The 16,222-nt window shown below is 53.1% G+C and overlaps 1 non-coding gene across 1 annotated transcript; it reads left to right on the top strand.

The window, feature by feature from the left end:
* Positions 1-14,756: 14,756 nt before the first annotated feature.
* On the top strand, positions 14,757-14,904 carry LOC118541855 (U4 spliceosomal RNA). Its single transcript, XR_013449417.1, has one exon. It is a non-coding gene; the product is annotated as a U4 spliceosomal RNA (small nuclear RNA).
* Positions 14,905-16,222: the final 1,318 nt, after the last annotated feature.

The following is a 16,222-nucleotide window of genomic DNA, read 5'->3' as shown; positions in this document are numbered from 1 at the left end:
AGCAATGCTGTAAAACACCCTCTGGGGAAGTCGAGTGGCAAGGACGTGGGGCCCACCTCTGGGTGACAGCCCCAGGTAAGCTGAAGCCTACCAATACCTCGTCATGGAGCCTGGAAGTGGATTCCGCCCCAGCTGGACTTTGTTATGACCTTGGCCCCAGCTGACCCAATGAGCTGGCCTTCAGAGAGATGGCAAACCAAGCCCTGATTCCTGACCCACAGAAACAGGGAGATAATAACTGTGTGTTGTCCTATGCTGCTTAGGTTTGGGATAATTTGTTATGCAGCAAGTGATACCTGAAACAGAGGTGATGTCTCTCATTATCCACTGGGTCAGCACAGGCTTGTTGGTGTGGCAGCTGCAGAATTCCAAAAGAGAGAGCAGAAGCATGCAAACCCTTGTGGGGGTAATTGCTCAGAGTCCGCATCATGCATTGTACTGACCATAGCAAGTCTGGGGCTCGGGGGGTGGGGAAATGGCCCCCACCTGTGGATGGGCAGACCCTCAAAGTCACAAAGGCACATTGCAAAGAAGCATGGATACAATTTTGCAAACAAGTTTGTTTCCAGAAATGTCTTGCCTGGCCAGCCCCCAGGGTCAGAGGTGGAGATCAGAGCTGCTACGAGACACACAAGGGGAAAGGTCTGAGGTCACGCCAGGCTCGGAACAGGAGACTTAGCCCAGTGGGCGGGCGGTGACAACTGGCCACAAAGTGTCCCTGCACCAGGACTGCGAACCTTCCCTGCTCCCTCCGGTCTCTTCTCTGCGCTGTGGTCTGAAAAGAGAGCTCTCGGACAGGCGACTTTTCCACTGCTCTTCAGGCTGACAGCACAGAGCCCTGCGGCCTAGCCTCCTGTCCGCACCTCCATAGTCTGGCCCCTGCTGGCCTCCCCCTCCTGCTACCAAAATCTTCCCCAACTGTCCTGACCCCCTTGCAATGCTTTGGGGTGGCTCTCTGCGACACCCCGCCCGGCCCAGGACCTCCCACATCTGTCCCAGGCTCATCAGTCTGATTGCCAAAGGCCAGAACCTCATTGCCGTCAGAGAGCTGCCCGCCCCCGGCCTCAGGAAAAGGGTGGAGCAGAATTACCTGGGATTCAATATCCCCCTGGAAGGCAACCTTTTTACCTGCGTGGAGCTACAAACACCCCGGCCCCCTCACTCCATGCCCAGGATCGTCTGAGGCAGGGGCTTGGCACCATTTCCCAGAACTTCCCCGTGGGGTCCTACTCCCATTGCCCCTGTGGTCGCTGGCTCCATGAGGCGCACTTTCAGGGCTGCCTTCCACTGCTGTGTCTCTGTCCACCCTGACCCGCACCCCCTGGACTCTCTGGTGCGGGGTTTGCTTTGGGGGAACCTCAGATAAAGACAGTGCTGCATTGCCCTCTCTCACCCTGAGGCCTTGACACGTGCTGGTCCCTTCTGATTTGTCCTCCAGACTCAATTTGGAGCTGTCCTCCGAGAGTCTCTGCCTGCTCACCCTGCAGCCCCTCACCCTGAGCCCACCTGGACCAGGCAGGTGAGGGGTGTGTGCATGTGGAGGTGGGAGGGAGGGCAGGACGGGAGCCTGTGGTCCTCCCCTCTGGGGACTGTCACCTTTCCAGCGACGCTGTGCGGTGGCTCAGAGGGGAGAATGGCTCCATGAGCAGGTTTCCCGTCCAGGTCGTTGGAGTGAGAAGCAAGCTCCCCACAGAGGGCGGCTTGCTTGCTCTCAGCGCCAAGGGTGAAGGCATTCAGCGGGTTTTGATCCAAGATGCAGAGCATCAAGTCTTCCCTGTGCCTTCAGCCCTGCTGTCTGCAAGCTGAGGATCCCCGGGCTCGCTCTCTGCACCCCTGCCCCCAGCCCCACTGTTCAGGAAGTGCCTTCATTCTGCCTGTCGGATCAGCTGCAGCAGGGTCAGCGTCTGTGAGCTAATGTTTTCCTGATCCACCTCCCTGCCCTGGGTCAGTGAAAACATCGGGGGCCTCTGACTTCCTTTCTGCAGGCTCGACAGGAAGGGTGAGCAGAGATCACCCAAGCTGGTGTAGGTTGGCAAGGGTGCCAGAAGCTTCTGATAAAATTAGACCATGCGGGTTTGACCCGGGGACTGGGGGCTGGTCCTAATAAGCCAAGAAAGAGGTTGTCAACTGAGAAAGTCTTTGGTTCTCTGGGCTGTAGCTGTGTGTGGAAATATAGCAATGTTACTGTGCACAACACAGTTCTTCAAAGGCATCTCCGGGAAGGGAACTCAGGGCCCACCCCCAGCCCTCCCGCGGCTCTGCCCTCCAGCCTCTGCATGAGCCCCCGCCTGAGCCCAGCCGCCCAGACCCTCCGCACCTTGCACAGGGGAATGGAGCCCCGCCCAGCTCTCGGCTGCAATGTCTGCCTCGCCTCCTGATGGGATGAGGGTAGGAGTCCCACCCCATTCACCTTGCTGTGCTGCTATCAGTTTGCTCCTCCACCCACAAGTGTGGATGGAGAGCTTTCTGCGTGTCGGGCCCAGGACTAGGACACGGAGCAGTGAAAGCCACCATGCCTGTCCCCTCGGAGCTAACGTGAGAGAGCCCAAGACCAAGTGTGCGTCCCCTAGAGGCCAAGGGGCTGCGTGAATTGTGGTCTACGTGGCCTTTGAAACACATGCATCTCGCCAGTCTGGAGCATCATTCAATGCTGGTTCCCGGTCATCATGCCCTTCAGGGTTATACGGGGGTGAATTTCGTTGCCACCTGGCTTCCTGGAGGGTGGTAGATAGCATTGCAACTTAGATCCAATCAGTAAACATTTATTGAGCATCTTTTCTTTGCCTGCATGATTGTGGGCATTGTGAGGGATGCGATGAGAGACAAGGTGGGAGGAGCTTTCCATGGAAGCGCCTCCTGTCTGCTCTGTGGTGTTTACCTTGGCCTGGAGAACTAGCATCAGAACCATTTTGGGTGACAACAGAGGCAGGAAAGTGAGAACATAGAAAGTGTCCTTGGTTTCCCACCCAGAGCACTCTTCTGAGTGGCTGGGGCATGAGGGGATCATGCAGACCTCCCTTCTCTTTCCCAAAACTTCTGCTGACTAAAATTGCACCATTATCTATTCATTCCTTTGGTTACACTGTGCCCTCCCCCTGCCAGTTTTCCCCCTTCCCTTCCTCCTCCCCATCCCTCCTTCTTCTCCTTCTTCTTTTTTTAAAGATTTAATTTATTTGAGAGAGAGAGAGAGAGCACAAGTGGTGGGGAGGGGCAGAGGGAGAAGCAGACTCCCCACTGAGCAGGGAGCCCAATGCGGGGCTCGATCCCAGGACCCTGGGATCATGACCTGAGTAAAGGCAGATGCTTAACTGACTGAGCCACCCAGGTGCCTTCTCTCCTCCTCCTCCTTTTCCTCCTGTTCTTCTTCTTCCTCCTCCTCTCCCTATCCTCTCCTTCCCCTTCTTTAACTAAAAATACTTCCAGAAAGAGAACATCCTTAACCCTTTAAAATAGAAATGACACACAATTTGACATGCGTGCCAATCTGGACCCATGGATAGCAACTGCCTGAAGCTCTATGTTAAGAAGACCTCTGAGATTCAGTCTGGCTTCTGATGCAAAGCCTGTCACTTGCTTAGTGATGTCTGCCATGGCTTCCAAGGGGAAGAAAGTACTTATTTTCACTGCCTTAGAGCAGAGGAGCTTAAGAGAGTTTTCCCCTGCTGTGACAACGGGGGCTGGGCGAACATCGCAGATCTCACGGAGGGGCCACTGAAGGAGGGACCCAGGAAGCAAGGGCCATGACAATCCAAATCTCTATGGCTTCACATAACAAAGGTTAATTTCCCTTCCACTAAGCCCAGAGTGAGTTCCACCACCTCCTGAGTGGTTGTCTTTGTATCAACCACGCCCTTCATCGTCTGCGTTCTGATGCTTCCACACCTGGGGCCTCGCCGACCCTGGAGGGACTGCCCCTCCCAAGGCGAGCTCGCCCCTCAGGACCCTAAACCACCCACCCGGGAGCACACGTCTCAAAAGCGGACCAACCGACCCAGAGCCTGCACCCCAACCCCTCCTAAATGGGGCTCTCACGCTCTGGGCCACTGTCCCCCCCCCTGCCCTAATCCCCCAGGGACCAGACACCCAGGACAGCCCCTCAGCCCCCGAGCCCCCTGGAATTACTCAAACTAGCCGGGCCTGAGCCTGCTCACCCCGCCTCGCCCCTCCTTCCCGGGGAAACCACGAGAAGGCTCTCACCCCCAGTGCGGCCTCCCTCTGCCTCCGGACCGGCCCTGTGCGTCCCCTGCAGCCCCATGTGGCACCCCGCACACCCTCCTCCTGGAACTGTGAATAAAGACTTTATTTCCAATGCCGGTCATCTCCTGGTCTCCTGGTCCTACGGCGCCTCACTTTTCTTTTAAAACATATATTTTAAACCAGTCTTCCACTCAGTGCCTAGTCACATAGGCTGCTTTCCTGTGTGGCTTTACCACGGACATGTGGCCCCCGCCCCAATTCCGTGGCCCAGAGGAGAGCGAACGCCTCCTGCACCAGCTCCTAAATGTTCCGGCCCGGAGGTGGCGGCCGGTCCCAAGGCACCGCTTAGGCTCAGGGGGTGTGTCTGGGAAATCCGGGGGCGCGGACTTTCACTGTCCCCTCCCCTGGTCTTGACCTTTCCATCTGAATTAAGAACGGATCCCCAGTCTAAGGTCAGTGTATGTTTCATTTCACAAGCATGACACAGTATGATTTCAGAGTACCCTTTGCCATAGACGTGACCTAGTTTGTCACCAGAAAATATGGACGCTGAGTGTTAACAAAGCAGGGACGCCAAGGAGACAAGGCACAAGGACTGATTGGGCCATAAATGTGCTCCGGCATTAGGGCCCTGGGGAGATTAATGGCCTGAGGCCCCATAAGCTCCCCTGCTCTCACCTCCTGGGCCATCTGGGGACGGCCGGCTTGAGCTGGGATGTGGCCGTCCCACCCTCTCTTGGTAATACCCTCCTGGGGCCTGGGGCCTCTGGGGATGCTTTTGGTTTTAATGGGGCCAGATGTTTGTGTTTAGTGACTGCATTAGGCAATTTGACCATGATCAGCCTCTCGATTATTCACGATCAGGGAGGGGTCAGCGCAAGAGAGAAGCATCAGGAGCATTTGGAAGCACGGACCTGAGTGAGCCGGTAATTCCCGCTTCTTTCTCCCCAAATGTTACCTGTGGCTGTGTGAATTGTAAAATTAACAACGCATTCACCCCCCCCTCCCCCGCTGCTGAAGGTGTGATAGTGATATCGACCAGAGGGTCGGCTGGAAAAGAAGAAGAAAACCAAAGACATGGACCAGATGCACAGAAGACAAGGGAGGACCTTTCCTGCAGGCAGATGGCTCAGACCAGGGAGGGGGGCGTCATCTCATTTACTCCTCACACCCACCCTGGAAGGAGCCTCTCATGTTTACAGATGAGGCTGCAGGATTCAGAGCGGGTGGGAGACTGGCCTGGCACCACACAGGATTTCGGCAGCCCCTCTGCTGCCCCCATCCGCACGCAGTCCCCTTCCTCTGTGACCTCCCACTGCCCCCCATGCCCATCTCAACAATGGCCATCACCCGAGGGCAGTGGCTCCTAATCTCTCGGAGAGGCCGGTGAAACCTGCACCTTCTTTCTGCAGAGCAACGCGCGGGCCCGCGGGCGCACACACGCACCCTGTTTCCGCCTGCGACTTCGGATCATTTGCAGACGTCCCAAATGAGGTGTAGCCGGCGGGGCGTGGGTGGAGCGCCTTCTCCCCAGCCTGGCATCTTGGACCAGATGTGCAATATGTGGATACATCTGTGGTTCGAGAGCCGATGGAGGAATGTGAGAGGTCGTAGTGCAACCGCGGGACAGGTGATCCCGGACAAGGAATCAGAGTCACATCTCTGCGTGATGTGCTTGCTGCCCCCTCCTCCTGGCTTGCCTGCTCCTCGCCCTCTATGACTCTCTGAGTATCACCTCTCAGCCTCGGAACCAACCTTCACTCCTGTAGAGCGTTGCCCCTTCTTTCCTCTTTCAGCAGACCCTCTCTCGGGACCTTCCCCTTCGAAAGAGGGTCATCACCGTCCTCACTTCAGGAAACGGATCCGCTCTGGCCTGACGTGAGGAAGATAAGCTGCCAGCCAGGAGGGGCCGGGACACTAAACACCCGACTCGGGTTTTGGCAAAAGGGCTCTGCTTTCCACAAACGGGCAGAGAGGGCTGGGGCTTGGGCCGAAAGCAGCAGCATTGCCTCGTGGCTATTTAGCCTCCCCTGCCTCAGTTTCCCCACCTGTACAATGGGGGAATGGTTGTTCTAACCTCATAGGGTCACTACACCTGCAAATCATGGAGAACAGGACCTGGAGCGTGAGAATCACAACACACACGTGAGCTCTTGGTATTCACTCTAGCCTGCATGACCACAGATATCAGGCGAGAGGGTTCTGAGTTTGCAGAGGGAATCCCCATCAAATACTGCCCCCCTTGCTCCCTGAGTTCTAAACAAATTGGGTGAGACCAATGAGAGATGGAAGCATCCCCTCCATTCTCCATGCACCTCCCAGGGGCGTGCGGAGGCTGGGAGCCCCAGGAAGGGGGATGGTCAGACATCGTGGTCACTGTAAAGGCATTTTCCAGACCCACATGGCTCCTGGAAACACCTGCGGTTTGAGATGTTTCTGCATGACTGTGACCACCACCCCAGGAATCAACTTTGTCCTCTGGTGAGCCCCATCAGCAGAACTTGCTAAGTGGATCCTCCGTGGAAACACAATCTCAGTTTCTTTTCCTGTGCAATCCCTCCTCGTGTACCTGCAATGGTTCGGTCACTTCACTGATCTGTCACATCAGCCGGTGACAGAGGAGACACCGTGCTACCTGCAGCCTCCCAGACGACTGCCCGGCAGCTGCCTCTGGTTGGAGACATCCTTTGCCTTTAAAGCCTGCAAACCAATAAGGATGACTTCAGTCACCTTCAACCGCCTCCAGTTTTGTTTTTCAGCAGGAGAAAAGCATCTGCATTATTAATGAAATCAAGAAGAGAGAGGGAGAAAATCATACTTCCAGCTGAATTCTGGCCTTACATAAATATAAGCCACTCAAAGAAAAGCAACGGGCCAGGAAAAATGTTAACAGCTATCATAGAAAAAAAGATTACTTTCCATAATATATAAAGAGCTCCTAGAAATCAAAAAGAACAGACAAATGACCCATTGGAAAAACGGGCAGCAAACATCGTCACAAGCTGTGTTGGTTGCCTCCTGTGGCAGTCAGTCCTCTCTCCCCCTTCCTAGGGGATCCCGAGCTGCTCAGGGCCACCTCTACCTGCCCGGTGCCCTGGACTCTGGATTCCTCAAGGCCCATCACAGTTGGTCGTTCTCCTTGCCCGTGGCCCACAGATAGAACAGGTCATGGGCAGGTGATGCCGTCAGTCCCATCTCCTGGGAGGGGTAGGAATGGGGCTTCCAGGAAAGGTTTTCCTCAACCCTAAAAAGAGACACTGAAAGGGGAGCCCCCCTTTCCTGCTCCCGGGCATTGTGGCAGACATGCGAGGCCTGAGGCCACTGTAGATGACCAGGACCTGGAGGGGAGCTGGCCGAAGATGGGATTTCCCTGAAGACAGCAGAGCAGAGAAATGGAAAGTACCAGGACCTCCATGATATCACTGCTAAGTTCACCAACCTTGGAGCTACTTTTAATCTGCACTTTTTTTGTTTTAACTGGAAAAATTGGTTTTAATTGTGGTAAAGGGCATGTAGCATAAAATTTACCCTAGTAACCGTTTCTCAGTATATAGCTCAGCGGCAGTCCAGCTGAGTACCTTCACACTGTTGTGCAACCATCCCCACCGTCTGTCTCCAGAACGTTTCCATCTCCCCACACTGAGACTCTGTCCCCATGACACACTGACCCCCACCCCCTTCCCAGCCCCCTGCACCACTGTCCACTCTCTGTCTCTGCAAGTCTGACGCCCCTAGGGACCTCACAAAAGTGGGTCCACACAATATTTGTCTTTCTGTGACTGACTTGTTTGACCATGTTTTCAAGGTTCATCCATGTGGTAGCAGGTGTCACAACTTCCTTTTTTGGGCTGAGTGATATTTCATTGTGTGGATGGACCAGACTGCGTTCATCTGTTCATCCTTTAATGGACACTTGGGCTGCCTCCACCTTTTGGCTATTAGGACTAGTGCTGCTATTGACGTGGGTGTGCAACTAATTCTTTGAGTCCTTGCTTTTGATTCTTTTGGGTAAATACCTATAAGTGGCATCGCTGAGTCATCTGGCCATCGCGTTTATCTTTTAAGGAGCAGATACGCTGTTTTCCACAGCAGGTACACCATCTTACGTGTCCTCATCTGCGGTTCTTTTTTTTTTTAAGATTTTATTTATTTATTTATTTATTTGAGAGAGAGTAAGAGAGCGAAAATGAGTGGGGGAGGGGACAGAGGGAGAGGGAGAAGCAGACTCCCCGCTGAGCAGGGAGCCCAACGTGGGGCTCAATCCCAGGACCCCGAGATCATGACCTGAGCTGAAGGCAGACGCTTAACCGACTGAGCCACCCAGGCGCCCCTATCTGTGGTTCTTTCAACACAAGAAGATAAATTCCTTATTGGCAAAACCAGTTGAGTCACATTTTTCTGTTCCTTGCTCCCCAAAGCATCCTAAATAATACAGATATGAATAGGCACTTTTATAGATACGATTGGCCAATAAACATATGAAAATATGCTCAGCCTAAGTAGTTAAATAGGGAAATGCAAATTGCAGTCACAGTGATATAATTTGTGCCTATTAGATCGGCAAAGAGTAAAAGGATTGATAGCAGGTAATGCTGGTGAGGCTGTGGGGTGCAGGTTCTCCGGGATGCCCCGGGAGGAAGTTAGCACAGCATTTGGAGAGGGCACTTTGACAGTTATTGCTAAACATTTACATGCACACACCCTTTAACTTAACAATGCCACTTCAACCTATTTGGTAGGAGCACTTGCACAAATATACCAAGGAGTAAGTAACTGGAAAGATGTTGATTTGGAGCAATAGTAACAGCAAAAACGGGAAGCAGTCCAAATTGCTTCCAAGAAGGACTTGGGTAAATAAACCGTGACACAGTGGCACTCTGGAAAACCAGGCAGTTTCGAGAAGAAGGAGCTTTTTAGCTAAGTGTGCAGACATGGGAAAAACAACAACAACCCAAGACAATGAGTAAAAAGTTCAGTGCAAAACAAGTCACGGAATAACGCAAACCATACAATTGCACTTACGTAAAACCTTGTACCGGAATGTATACAGACAGGCTGCGTGTTTCCATATGCAAACCCATGGACAAGAGACTATAAAGGAGGAGGGTAAGTATTAACAGTGGTTCCTCTGTAGGGAGAAAGTGGGGAGGTGGGAATAAAGAGAGCACTTTAACTTTGTATTCTATGTTCCATTTGAAACCAGTTTTTACAGTGTATTACTGTATTGTGTGGTTTCTTAAAAATGCAAGCCACTCGTGATGTTCAAAGTCAATATATAAAAGGGATGTGTTATGGGAAAAAAAGGTTTCATTGTACGAGGGGGTGGTTCTGCCTGTCCCTGCCCCTCCGAGGCCGCCCCTACATCACAGACGACAGCGGTTCCGGCCAGTGAGGAAACCGCACCAGCTCCCAGGCTGCCAAGCGAGGTCAGTGCCCCCAATTTCTCAGCCTGGGGCCCAGCGGAGCCTGCAAACAGAGCCCTGACTCGCGGGACCCCGCAGGCCTCCACCAGAGAAAACATCAGTCACACGCACCTCCCCGTTGCGTCCCACCTGGTGTCACCCACAGAGTTCTGACCTCCACTCAGAGCCAGGTTCCCCAAGAGATCTGAACATTCCAGCCACCGCAGCCATGTGTCTGAGCCATGTGACCGATTTGTTGCTGCTTGGCTGGGAACCTGCCTTCTTGCTGTTTTGTTTTTGGGGGTCCCGACAGCCCTGGGGGACGACAGCTTACCTCGTGGGACAGATGCTGAACTCAGGAGGTGCCGCAAGCTTCATTCACCTGTCAGGGGTCCTTGCGAAGGGTTCCACCGGTACAAGTTGGAGGGCCCAGGAGCCTGGTACCTGGAGAAATACTCATGTATTTTCTTTTATGCATTTCCACTTTTTTCACAGCCACGTCAGCTGTCAACCCGAGCAGTGTCCCCTGACCTCGTAAGCTTCGATATCCGGACTTGTGACATGGGGATGGGAACACCTGGCTCACAGAGTTGAGGTGGGGATTAAGTGAGCTGATGCACAGTGTAAGGGCTGAGATCAAGTAGCCTGGGGCAACGGACGGGGGCACAGAAGATAGAGGATTTGACCCAGTCTAGGCATCCTGGAGGGCTTCTTGAAGGAGGGAGCAGAGAGCTGAGTTTTGAAGGCTATCCCAATTACTACTGCCGTGCAATAAAAACGCCCCAGCTTAGTGGTGGAAAAGAACCAGTTCCTGTTCATAGACTCTGAGCCAAGAATTCACCGTGCCTGGCCCCACCTCCACCGCCTTTGGGAGACTCGAAGTCTGGGCACGGCTGGGATTGGAATCACCTGGAGGCACCTTCACTCACATGTCTGGCAGTGGGTGCTGGGCTGTTGGCTGGGACCTCAGCTAGGCTGTCAGCTGGAATGCAGACCCGGGGCTTCTCCCTGTGTTCTCTCAGCATGGTCTGGTTGGCTTCCTTTTGTCCTGGAAGCATCCCAAGAGAACCAAGTGGAAACTTCATCACCTTTTATAACCTAGCCTTGGAAGTCACATAACATCACTTCTGCCACAGTCATAACCACTCAGATTCAAGGGGATAGACCCCACTATAGATGAAAGAACTGTCATTGTAAGAAGATTGTGTGAAATGGGAGATACTGTTGCTGATTTTGTTTGTTTGTTTGAGAATATAATCTGCCACAAAGGCCAGTAGCAAGTAGGAAGTATGTATTCCAGACCAAGGGGGTAGGAGCATGTTCCCTAGGCTGCCCGGGACTGTTGTACAGGTTGTGCACTGTACAAAGGCACCCAGCCGAGACGGCAAGTGGGAGCTGAAATCCATCCTGTCCTCCATTCACTGAGCTCTATGCTCATCACAAAGCTGCATCTGCTCGGAGGAAGGGGAGACATTTCCTTTGCAAAGGGCATTGTCCACTTACTAAGGGGAGTGGCCACAGAGTTGTGTACACTCAGGAGAGCACACTTTTCTAACATCCATAAAATAATCACATGGACCGGCTGTGGTCCTGGTTGGTCTTGTCATGAGGAAGGGGAGCAGAACTAGAGGCTGGAACAGGAGGTGGGGGGAGAGGGGAGAAGAGGAAAGAGGATGGGAGGGGAGGGAGGGGATGAGAATGCAGGGCAAGAGAGGGGAGGGCCAAGGAGGTCCAAGGCTCAAGACTCAGGCTGAGCCCCAGGGGCTCTGCTCCTCTGTTGTCCCCGGCTCCCCAAACATACTCACCCAAAAAGTAATTTCCATGTCATTTTGGCCTCCTCTGGCCAGGATTCTAGTTTGTTCTGGTGTTCCCGATGTTACCTAGGGGTCATTACCAACATGGAGCAAACCGTCAACTCAGCAGAGAAGCAGAGGTAGGACTGGGGCCAAGAAGCCCAGACTCCAGATGTCAGTGGGGACACAGCCTATCCCGGAGAAGTGAAGGTAAGAACCAGGACGATGTCCCTCCTTAGAGGATTAGGGCCCACGTCCTTCAGAGGCCCCAAGTCCTCCCTACAGAGACAAAGAGGAGAGGACTCCATGTCCCTTTGTTTCACATTTCATCATTTTCCCCAAATTTCCCTTTATGGAGATGGCGCTATTTTGAAGAGCGCTCAGCGCTATAAAAATCAAGCCAGAATCGCATGTCTGGGCTTCCATAGAGTCCGCCGTAGGAAATGTGGAACACAAAAGCTATTTATACAGTGAAGGGAGCATTTCGGTAAGAAACTTACAACCGGTGTTTAGAATTAATTTAGTGCCTTGTCTGCTCCAAGGACATATGCTGTGTGTCTGGAATTATGGCACCTCCAACACCATATGTGCATGTTTGATGTGTCCAGGAAGGAGCTCGGAGCCTCCTGGCGCACAGACACGGGCACGCTCCGCGTGGCGGCAATCATCACACCTCCCCGAGTGTGTGAATGCTGCCGATGCATCTAGAATCCCACAGTCTTTGGAAATCAGTGGGCATATGGCACGTGTCTCGCGTTTTGGCACCGGGAACAGAAAATAAACGGAGGTGTGCCATCCGGAGTCAGGCAGAGTGCGACCCACACTGTCTTTGCTGTCTCGACTTCACACGACGAGGTGGATTCCCAGCTCAGAGGGGGCAGGCGGATGTCTCCAGGGCCAGAGCTGAACAGACTGGAGCCTGCGGAGGGCCCACTGGAATCCGACGCGGGGATGGGAATGCACCTGTTCCGTATCCGGCAGCCCTCGCTGGTTTCTCCTCTGAAGCACTGAAAAGGTAAGCAGTCCGTCTGGTGGAAGATCTTAGCGCAGGGTGGGAGCGGAAAGATGCAATCATCATAGCAGAGGCAGGCCCTCACACACTCTTCCAGAAGGAATTGGGGAAAGCCGTGACTGTCACCAACCAGGTATGGACTCATTGTCCCCATGGTGCCCAGACATACTGAGAAGCCCCACGACCCTTCTCTACTGGCCCTGTGGGGGCCACATCCAGATTCTCTTATGCACTCAGCAAACGTTTACTCAGTTCCCTTACTATAGGAGTTAGTTATGCAAAAAAGAACAAGAGCACCAAACGTCCGTCTTCGTGGAGCTGACATTCCAATCGGGGCGATCTGCTCTGGCTGCCACAAGATACCACAGACCAGCGGCTTAAACAACAGATATTTATTTCTCATGGTCCTGGAGGCTGCAAGTCCAAGATCGAGGTGCCATCAGGGCTGGTTTCCTGGCGAGAGCTCCTCCTGGCTTGCAGGTGGCTGTCCTCCTGCTGTGCACCCATGGGGAGAGAGAGGGATCCTTGGTGTCTCTTCCTCTTCTTTCAAGGTCACCAGTCGTGTTGGATTGCACCACCCCCACCCCCGCCATGATCTCGTGTAACCTAATCATCTCCTCAAAGGCTCCAACTCCAGATACAGACACATTAGGAGTTAGAGCTTCAACATATAAATGGGAAGGGAGGGGACATAATTTAGTCCATGACGGGGGAAGAGAGACACACAGGATAATAAGCCCATTACATCAAATAGCAGAAGGAAAGTGCTATGAGGAAAAATGAAGCACGGGAGGGGAATGGGGAGTGCAGAGTGGGCTTGCAAATTTAATGAGGGTGCTTGGGAGAGCCAGCGGAGAGGGGACATTTTCATGGAACAAGCCACTCAGCCTTGCAGAGACAGAGGAGGGCAAGGGCGCTCTGGGGTGGGAGACACAGGTGCAGAGGTAGAGGAGACTTGGGGAGGCCAGCTGGCTGGAGGGGTGGGTGTAGGGGGTGAACCAGTTCCCAGAAGGCAGCTGAGCTTGGATGAGCAGTGGGGGGACAGTCCTTGCGGACCCCACAGAGGATGGCGAGGTTCAGCTTTTTCTCTTGGTGACAGTGATGAGGAAATCTGGTTGAGTTCGGAACAGGGCAGCAACACGACCTAACCGCCCCCCCCCCCATCCTCGGCTGCCAGGGGGAGACTATTCTGTATCAGGGTAAAGGTTAAAATGACATTAAAAAAAATTTTTTTTGAATTTGATGAGTTCTTGCTTTTGTGCCTGATTTTCAGTTCCCCTGGGCAACCCGTAGACAAAGCCCAAAGTCATAGTCAGGGGACCTGGGCAGAAGCCCTCGCTCCTGGGATTGGGGATGAGCCACCTAACTGCCCTGCCAGTGACTGCATCTGAGCGGGGATGGTGTCACAGCATCCACGGTGACCACCACATGGCTGCGTGTCAAGCACAGGCTGAACGAGGAGGGTAGTTGTCAAACTGAGCAGGGACAGCGCGAGATGAATCACTCGCGTGGTGTTGTCACCACGGAATGTCCCCCACCGCACCCACCACCGCCCACTCCCTGCAGGTAGAGGCTTGGAATGGTTTTTCCATTTTCATTCAATGTTGACCAAATTCTTCTTCAAATTGTGCAAACTAAAAGTCAGCTCATGAGCCAAGAATAATATTGCCAAATACAGAGCACAAGAACATAAAAAAAAAAAAGTTAGGTTTTTAAAAATCAGGTACTCTGTGCAGGAGGTAAAGAGTTCATCAGTACAAAGGGGTGTAGGGAGAGGGCAGGCTCCCTCCCTGTCCTGACAGAGGCGGAGATGTCACCGATGCTTGCACCTCATTCAGGAAGACACAGCTGTACTTGTATCTCTGCTTTGTGTACTTTTTATACACATGTGTATACAGAATCCCTTCAACTTCAAAAGGGCTAGTGAATCATTCTCTTCCTTTGGCGCCTTGACTTTTTCTCCTGAGCAAGATGCATTGGATACTGTTCCATATAGGCCCACAAAGAATTTCCTCATTCTTTTTTGTAAAGGAAAAGTACCCTAACTCAGTCAAGCAGACTCTTATTGCTTTGGGCTGTTTTCCATTTTTGGTTCACTTCTGCAATGTTGGAAAGAGCATGCTGTAGGAATGCTTTCTGAGTGCCTGTGTGAACACATCTGTAGGACAAGTTCCTAGCAGAGGAGAAGCTGGGTCAGGGGCCAGGGGTGCCTGACATTTGGATAAGTGTCAGCAGATCACCTTCCCAAGAGCCTGTGTCTACATACGCCCTGACCCCCCATGCATGGGTATCCGTGTCACAGGGCTGCTGTAACAAATGAGCATAAGCTGGGGCTTAAAACAACAGGAATAGAGCTTTGCGCAGTGGCAGTATCGTAGCCAATGAGGTTTATCCGAGGCGCGATTATTGCTAATTGAAAACAACAGGAATAGAGCCCCTTCTAGATCTGGGGGCCAGAAGTCCAGAATCAGGGCGTCAGCAGGATTGGTTCCTTCTGGAGGACGAGAGGGGCAATCTGTCCCATGTCTCTTTTCCAGCTCCTGTGAGTTGCTGCCGTTCCCAGGCTCCTGGGCTTGTAGACGCATCCCTCCAATCTCTGCCTGTGTCTGCACACAGCCTTCTCTCCCACTGTCATGTGTCCAAATGTCCCCTGTCTTCTGAGGCCACCAGCCATTGGGTTGGGACCCACGCTAACCCAACATGACCTCCTCATGACCTGATGACACTTGCAAAGACCCTATTCCTAAAGCAGGTCGCATTCACAGGTACTGGGGATTACCACTTTAACTTCCCTCTTTTGGAGGGTGTGATTCAACCCACGGCGGAGGTACCATCAAATGCTTTTCTCTGTACCTCTGTGAGGGGCCCCAGGTGCTTCTTATAGGAGAGTCGATTCAGGCTAATGGTGGAAATGCCACCAAGTCGCTCTCCCACCAACCCTCCTGCTGCCTCATCAGCCAGTGCTGACACCTGAGGTCCTTTGTGTGCTCTTCCCAGAGGTCCTCCAGTGCTGGTCCTCGGGCGGGGCTGGGGATGGTGAGGTGGGAGCCCTGGGATGTGGGCAGTGGTGTCACAAGATGGCCCCACACACTCCCCAGATCTGGTACCACCTAAAGAGTCTTTGCCTGGGGCTGTGCAGTCCCCTTAACTGGAGAGTAAACCCCAAGGTCCTGTGAGCTAAAAATCACCTCTAGCCAATGTTATGCTTTAAAAGGCCCTTCTTTGGTTTGTCCCTGCATTTTGGCCACAGCATCCACGGAGACCATGGTCCGGCATGGACTCTCTCAGTGTCCCCCCAGGTGTGTGATAGGGCCACAGGACACATTTCCACTGTGCTCAGGTAAGGAGGCTCCTGGCCAGGGAGAGTGTTGCAAGAGGAAATACAGAAGTCTGCTCTCCTCTTGCCTCCATCAAACCCGCCCGTTCGCAGGACTTGGAGTGCAGGCTCAGCCCACAAGCATCCCTTGCTGTGGTCTGTCTGCAAGATGAACGGTCCGGAGGCAAGCCCCCAGGAGAAATGTGGGAGATGTAGAGAACCTCTGGGTCCCATGGATGAAGCACCTAATAGCCCAAGGAGGTTTGCTCCGAGAAACTTGCCGTCTGCCCCATCCAAGCATCCTTTCTCGTGATGAGGATCCTAAGTGTTTTGCCCCGTGTAAGTGGTGTTTAAGGAGCTGTCTTTGTGTCAGGAGGGGGTGAGCACACACCTGTTTAAGTGGAGTGGGCCAAGAGTTGTTGTGCACGACTCTTGATTTATTGACTCACTTCTCCCACTCGATTTCCCACCACGGAGCTGGAAGCCACATGAACATCTTCCA

The sequence above is a fragment of the Halichoerus grypus genome, chromosome 6 (assembly GCF_964656455.1).
Source record: "Halichoerus grypus chromosome 6, mHalGry1.hap1.1, whole genome shotgun sequence".
Classification (NCBI taxonomy): domain Eukaryota; kingdom Metazoa; phylum Chordata; class Mammalia; order Carnivora; family Phocidae; genus Halichoerus; species Halichoerus grypus.
This window is presented reverse-complemented; position numbering and strand designations above follow the sequence as displayed.